The following is a 7589-nucleotide window of genomic DNA, read 5'->3' on the forward strand; positions in this document are numbered from 1 at the left end:
GTTCCATGGATTTTGATGATATCAACCAGCAAGTCATAGACACCAAAACTACTTAGTATTCTTCTCCCACCTCCACATCAATAAGATTTCTTTACTCATATATTTATTCTGTCTTTGGAATTACTTTCCATTTCACTTTGATTCCAGAAGGAAGAGGCCCAACCCAGACCCTACCTCCTCCATGAGACTTTCTCTTATTGCTTCTGCTGAAGTTATTCTCTCCCTCCTATGACCTTCCATGGTACTGGACTGGGATTCAAAAGATCTATATGCCAACTACTATCTATGAGAATGTAGGCAAGATATTTACTCTCTCTGAATCTTGGTTTTCCATAACTCTAAAATGAAGATAATAACACCTATCTCACAGGGCCATTGTGAGGATCAAATGAGGTAATGTGTATGGAAGCTCTTTGTAAACTAAACTGAGATAAGTAAATGAAAGGGATGATTATCTCTATTATAGCTTTTATCTAGTCTGCCTTGCATTTTAGTTACTTGTCAGTGGATCTGTCTCCTGAATTGGCTTGAGAAATCCTGGGAGAGTAAGAATGTTTTACTCATCTCTGTAACTTCCACTGTGCCTTGCACATGTAGGTGCACATTAGAACCTGTTGAATTGAATGTGTAGCTGAATGCACTGGACCCAAGCCCTTCTTCCTCCAGAGAAGTAAATGTCTATCACAGCACTGGTAATTCTATGGACAGCTAAAGAAATGCAAAAACATTTGCTTTCTTTTTTTAATGTACCAGAAGATGATTTTCAAAGAAGAAAGGGGAAATCATTTCCTCTGATATGTGCCACATGCTCAAAGCCTGCAGAGCAAGTAACCAACACAATTCATCAAATGAGATTACAGGAATTCAGGAAACGGAAAGTCCTAATTAAGCCAAAACAACAATCCACACCAGATGCACACTCTGTTTTCAAGCTATGATCTTGTATTTTATTATCCCACAGAGTTCTGGAGTCAGGACTTGTAGCAGAGGGACTGAGCTGGAAGCCAAAGTAGGATGACAGTCTAGTTCTTGTGAAGGAGTCTAAGTTGGAATATCAGATGTTTGTATTTAAAGTCAGGAACATCTTCAAACCAGGGAGGGGTTAGTGCTCTTAGGTGACCAACTGCTGACTTCCTGGATTCAAACAGGGAAAAATGATGTTGAGAATTCTGTTGTAAGTATTCTATTTTTGTATAATTTCTTCAGAAGTTTTTATCTACCCCTCCTGGTAGAGTTGGGCCCTTTCACTCTGCGTTCCCATCATTCTGTGCCCATCTCTTCTTAGCCCACAACACACTGGGAACAAGAATGGTCACTTGGTCCATGTCGGGTCAACCAGTCATTCTTTCTTATGAGGCTTTGAACATAGAGACTGAATTAGTCACATGGTGTTAAGATTGAAATCTCTACAATCTCTCCAAGAGGAAATGTTGACTAGACCACTAGGTGTGACTTCAGAGGTCCGAAAGAGAGCTGTGGGCTGAAAATACACATTTGTAAGTCATCACCATATAGATGGCTAGCCATGTGGATAACATCTCCTAGGGTAAGACAGTATTAGGAGAAGAGAAGAGAGGAGACAGACAGGAGAGGAGAAGGGGAGAGAGCTCAGGTTTCAGATTTACCACTTATTTATTTGGTGATGGAAAGACCTTTGATCATCCTGAGTGACTGTTTTAGTTTTTATAAAAAATGTATTTATTTATTCATTCATTTAGTTGACAATTTTTAAAATGCTCATTATAAGCCAGATACTGTGCAAGACGTTGGTGATACAGTGATAAATATAACATACCGTGGTATATCATATAACATACAGTGGTATAACATACATAGTGGTAAATATAACACACAGTGGTAAATATAACATAGGCTTTCTCTCTCTCTGTGTGTATATATACATATATATAGAGAGAGCACATCTTTATGATATGTAAATATATTTACATATAAGTATATAAATTTATATATCAAATATATTTTTACATAAATGTATATTAAATATATGTTTATATATTCTATATATAATAAAGATGTGCAAGATATTGGGAACACAGTGGTAAATTGTGGATACTGCATTTTAGCAATATAATTCTTGTTGCAGTCTGATTGACAACATAGAGCAAGTGACCATTCTTGTACCTAGTGTGTTACAGGCTAAGCAGAGATGAGCAGAGAATGATGGGAACACAATATATTGACATATCTCTTTGTGTCTCTCTCTCTCTCTTCAGGGAGAGAGATGTGTGTGTGTGTGTGTGTGTGTGTGTGTGTGATAAAGATAGAGGAATGCTATGATAGGGTGTGGCCAGGATGATTTTGATGCCCGTTTGAGAGGCAGCCATTGCAGTCCTGGGGCATCAGGAGAAGTTTCTGGAAGAATAACATTTAAGAAGAGAACTGAGGAGGACATTAGCAGTCATCCAAGTGAAGGTTAGGAAGTAGGAGGATATAAACTAGTTGGAGGGAACAACAAACACAAAAGCCCACAAACAAGAAAGTGCATAGTGAAATGTAAGGAATGATGAACAATTTCAGTCTGATTTAGAGAGAGGATCTGCAATGAGGAACGATGAGAGAGACAGGTTGGGTCCAGATTACAAAGTGTCTTGTAGGTTGGTTTTAGGAGGCAACCTTTCATCTCAAAGAAAGTAAAAAGCCATGGAACAGTTTTAGTTATGGAAATTTCATTAATAGAATTGTGTTTTAGCAATAAAATTCTTGTTGCAGTATGGAAACTGTATTGGAAATAGAAAGGCATGTTAGAAAACTGTTGAAATAATCTAGATGAGCAATGAAGATGCCCTGCGTCAGGACAGTGGTTTAGAGATGAAGAAAATGTTTGGATGATAAAGACAAAAAAAAAAACAAAAAAAAAACAGGCTACAGCAGTAACTAGGGTTCCTGGCATGGATAGAAGTCAAGGAAAACCAGACTTCAGTAGCTAGGTGGCATTTTGATGTCACTTTAGCAATAAGGAGCAAATGAACTAAGCTACCGTGATGATCTCTGACTTCTACATAGTTTTATTTTTCCTTTTTCTTTTCTTTTCTTTTCTTTTTTTTTTTTTTTTTTTTTGAAACAGAGTTCCACTTTGTTCCCCAGACTGGAGTGCAGTGGCACGGTCTCAGCTCACTGCAACCTCCGCCTCCCAGGTTCAAGCAATTCTTGTGCCTCAGCCTCCCACGTAGCTGGGATTATAGGCATCCGCCGCTACACCCGGCTGATTTTTTTTTTTTTTTTTTTTTTGTATTTTAATAGAGACGGTGTTTCACCATGTTGCCCAGGCTGGTCTTGAACTCCTGAGCTCAGGCAATCCACCCATCTTGGCCTCCCAAAATGGTAGGATTACAGGCATAAGTCACTGTGCCCGGCTGACTTCTACATAGTTTTCTATATATACATATATATATGTGAGTATGTGTGCATGTGTATGTGCTTGTATTTGCTTTAAGAAACCATCAATAATACCCTCAATTTTCAACCATAAAGACTACAAACTTACCTACATCAGAACCTAATGTTGCTCCTTTCCACTGTAGGAAAAGAAGTTGTCCATCCTGTCTGCCGTTGGTCCCTCTCTCTGTGCTTTGGACCCTTCTGCTTTATCTTCTTGTGAACAATTTCCCCTTCCTTCTCTTACATATTTAGACCCTACATCTCAATTGAATCCTTTCTATTAGTGTTGAAAATGCTCAAGTCTTACCCAATGAAGAGCATACACCTCAACCCACATCCCTCTTCCCGCCTTTCTTTCTAAGGTCCAAACTCACTTCCCCCTTTCCTCCCCTCTACCCCTCTCTCCTCAGCACACTTTAGTCTCATGCTCACTCCTGTCATTTTCCAGATCCAGCTCTTACTAGGCTCTCCAAAGACCTCTATATTTCTAAATTCTTCAGACATGTTTCAGTTTTCCCCTTACATGAATGTCACAAAATCCCTTTTATTTATAAGCTATTTTTAATTGAAAAATGCAAAAGAGAACCAAGAATAATATAAAAAGCACTCACGTAATCAACAACCAAAATTTAAAAATGCTAACTTTTTCACATTTGCTTCAGAGCTATTTTTTCAAAAGACAAAACATTACCTTCTTAACGTCACAATTCCCATTTCTTCCTTCTCTCTCCGGGGGGGCAGGCATTTATCAGGAATTTAATATTTATCCTCTGTTTGTGGCCTCAGGGCCTAGCACAATGCCTGGTACATAGTAGGTACTCAACAAATATTGTTGAATACATCCATCAATAAAAAAAATAGTTTATATTTCAGTGCTTTGGGGAAATAGGGAAGGTTATTAATTTTCTGAGAATAAGATGGGGGAAAAAAGCCTAGGGAGAATGCCTTATGATGAAAAGGCATGTAGGATTCCTATCTGTAGGCATTTTGCTGGTGTGGTTCTAAAATATTACATAGTCTAAACTTTATGCTACACACTTCCAGTGACAGCTAATATACTGCTTTATAAAGTAACCCATTTCATTTCCATACACCTTGGTTGAAGAAAATATTGTTTTTCAATTTGATATCTCTTTTCAGGTATTTCCTTTGAGTATTTCCATAGTAACCACTATGCATGGCACACACTTAGCTGAAATGGAGGATTTTTCTCCTTTGAAATAACGGTCAAGAGGGTGGAACTTGAAAACATTTCCATAGTGAAGTGGATGCATAGGAAGTAGAGAGGAGGTGAGTTAGGGAGGGATGAAGGAAGAGAGGGTAAGAGTGAGAGAAATACAGAGTACGTGAGCAAGAGGTGCTAAGATCCTTCTCAATGAAAAAGAAAAAAAGGAAACGGTAAGTAAAGTTGGATTAGTTACAAAGCTTCCCAAACTATATTGTTGTGTACATACCACTTACACATGCACATACATACATATACACACACAGAGATGTATACAAGTAAGGCAAACATGCAATTGGTGGGGAAGAGTCAGATTTGGAGCTCTATACCTGCTTCTGAGCCCCATGTTTCAGCAAAGTATTCTTCATGCCGGTTGGTTGCTGTGGAAATACTCTGAGAAATTCTCCACATGCCTGTGTTAGTCCTGCAAGAGAGATTCTGTAGTGCAAATACAAATAGTCTTAAGGAGAGGTCAGAAAAGCAGAATGGCCCAGTATGATTTCATTTCATATACCCCCAAATTACTTAATGCAGTGCATCCAAGAAATCCCAATAGCCACATAAATACTTTTTTTTAAACTAGCTTGTAGGTAAAAGGTTGCCTGGCATTCCGCTAATTTCTGCCTGGCTAGAAAATATCACCACTCTCTATACACATGTGGGAGGAAAAGTTTATGAGAAAAGAACAGACTGGAGTCAGGAAACTTTTCTTCCTGTAGCAGATCTTTAACTATGTACTGTTTGACCTTGGGCAAGTAAGTTCCCTCTAGGGCCTCATTTTCTTATTTGTAAAATGAGAGGAAAGCACTAGATGATTCCAACAGATTGCATCACAGAGGAGGCTTTGGGCTGTAAATGACCAAAAAAAAAATTCAAAATTTCAAATTAGCTTAAAAATACATGATATGTATTGGGTCATGAAATTAAAAATTCCAGAAGTGGGACTAGCTTCAGGTAAAGTTTCCTTTAGTACTTCAACAATGTCACCCAAGGACCCAATTTTGATATCCATTTCATCTTGAGGCTGGTCCCAAGATGGCTGCCAGAATCTCAGGGCTACATGGCATCTCATGTAGCAAGAGTGTTTGCACTGGATTCCCAACAATCATTCTGAAAGTTAGTCTGATTGGACCAGCTCTGGCAACAAACACACCCCTTAACAATCATCATAGCTGGAGGGTAAAATGTGGTTATCAGCTTAACCTTGGCAATATGTGCTCTAAATAGGAAGCAGAGAGAAAATTCAGTTTTCCTGGAAATACAGGAATTTTTAAGAGCAAATCAAAGACAGCTGGAAAGAGGGTAAGGGGACTACTTGACAGATAACCAACAAATGTCTACTCTGGGGTTTCCTCAATTCTGGCATCTTCTACTTGCTTTTTCTGCTCCAAGGGAGAGGTAAGTTGGCTTTAAGCATGAAAGAGGACACCGTTTGAAGCTCTTTGTGCTTGAAAGTTCCTATTGCCTTTGAATTTTGCCCTAACCATGAACCTCACAGAAAACTACACAATAACTTCAGTGTAAGCCTTTTTAGTCTTTTGAACAGTTAATGAAAATAAAACATATGGAGAAATAGGGAACACACATATGCACACTCACACATGCACACACAGACACAGACACAAACACACACACACACACACACCCTTCCTGAGCATATGTCCATTCTGCTGCGTAACACTTGTCCTTTCCCTGTTCTTAATTTCTTATTTTCAAAACTAATCTGCAGTTTTCCTTTATACTTTTAAAATTTGCACTAAACTTCTAACTTTCTAAGGATGAATAGAGACACCTTTCTCCTTCCTTTATCCCTTAAGCACATACATGCACAGACACGTATTCACATATCATATATTATACCAGGAAAAAGAAACCCCTATCAACAAACCTGAAATTAAAGAGCCTTATCAGTCACCACATTTCAGGCAGGGTAACCAAAAATCAAATTTAAAATTATCTAAATATAAGGAAATATATTACCTTATAAAGAGAAATCTTGAGTTAGGATAGTTCTAGGTTAACTCAGCAGCTCAGCAATGTCATCCAGGCCCTGGATTTTTTCTCCATCCCCACCCTGCTTTTCCTAGAATGCTGGCATATTCTCTTAGGGTGACTCTTCTCAGGGTACCAAGATGGCTGCCATAGCACTAAGCATCACATGCTCATGGTAAATCTAAAGACAAAAAATAATACTTTCTCCTCCTGCTTCCTTTTCGTAAAGCAAAACAAAATCTTTTTCTGGACTGCTACCTCCTTCCAAGCAGACTTCCCCTCATGTCTCTTTGGTTAAAGTAGTCTTACATGCCCATTCTTAAATTAATCCCTGGAAACATGAATTACCCCAGTTGGTGTGCCAATCAGGTCCACTGCCTGGGAGAGGCACTCTCTCTTGAAGCACATAATTGCCTGTTACCTGAATCTAACAGAATCTGCTACAAAGGATTTTCAGAAGAAAATGCTCTGGTGAAGGATGTGTAACATGAAGCCTTTCTCTAAAGACCCACCCCTACCCAGCAATAGACTTTCCCTCCTGTGTCATTGGGCAGAAGGGGTTACATGCCTGCTCTGAAATGCCAGCTTACCACAATTCCCAAAAAGAAGTACAGTAATCATTCCTGTATTAAAATTTCTGTTTCTCTTTTTATTACTGGCCATGGAAATGAGGGTGATTTTTTAATATTTTTATTATTTTTTTTTTATTTTGAGACAGGTTCTTCCTCTGTCACCCAGGCTGGAATGCAGTGGTGCGATCTTGGCTCACTGCAGTCTCTAATTCTCAGGCTCAAGTGATCCTCCTGCCTCAGCCTCCCAAGTAGCTGGGACCACAGGTGTGAGCCACCACAACTGGATAATTTTTTCATTTTTTTTAAGAGATGGGGTTTCTCCTTTTTGTCCAGGCTGCTCTTGAACTCCTGGGCCAAGCAATCCACCTGCCTTGGCCTTCCAAAGTGTGAGGATTACAAAC

At 38.9% G+C, this 7589-nt stretch overlaps 1 long non-coding RNA gene across 1 annotated transcript; it reads right to left on the reverse strand.

Annotated features, from left to right (window-relative positions):
* Positions 1-924: 924 nt before the first annotated feature.
* On the reverse strand, positions 925-7082 carry LOC100935963 (uncharacterized). The gene is made up of 3 exons (XR_150693.4): positions 6605-7082; positions 4954-5062; positions 925-1480 (listed from the first exon to the last, which is right to left on the reverse strand). It is a non-coding gene; the product is annotated as an uncharacterized LOC100935963 (long non-coding RNA).
* Between the last annotated feature and the right edge of the window lie 507 nt (positions 7083-7589).

Source organism: Pongo abelii, chromosome 1 (assembly GCF_028885655.2).
Source record: "Pongo abelii isolate AG06213 chromosome 1, NHGRI_mPonAbe1-v2.0_pri, whole genome shotgun sequence".
Classification (NCBI taxonomy): domain Eukaryota; kingdom Metazoa; phylum Chordata; class Mammalia; order Primates; family Hominidae; genus Pongo; species Pongo abelii.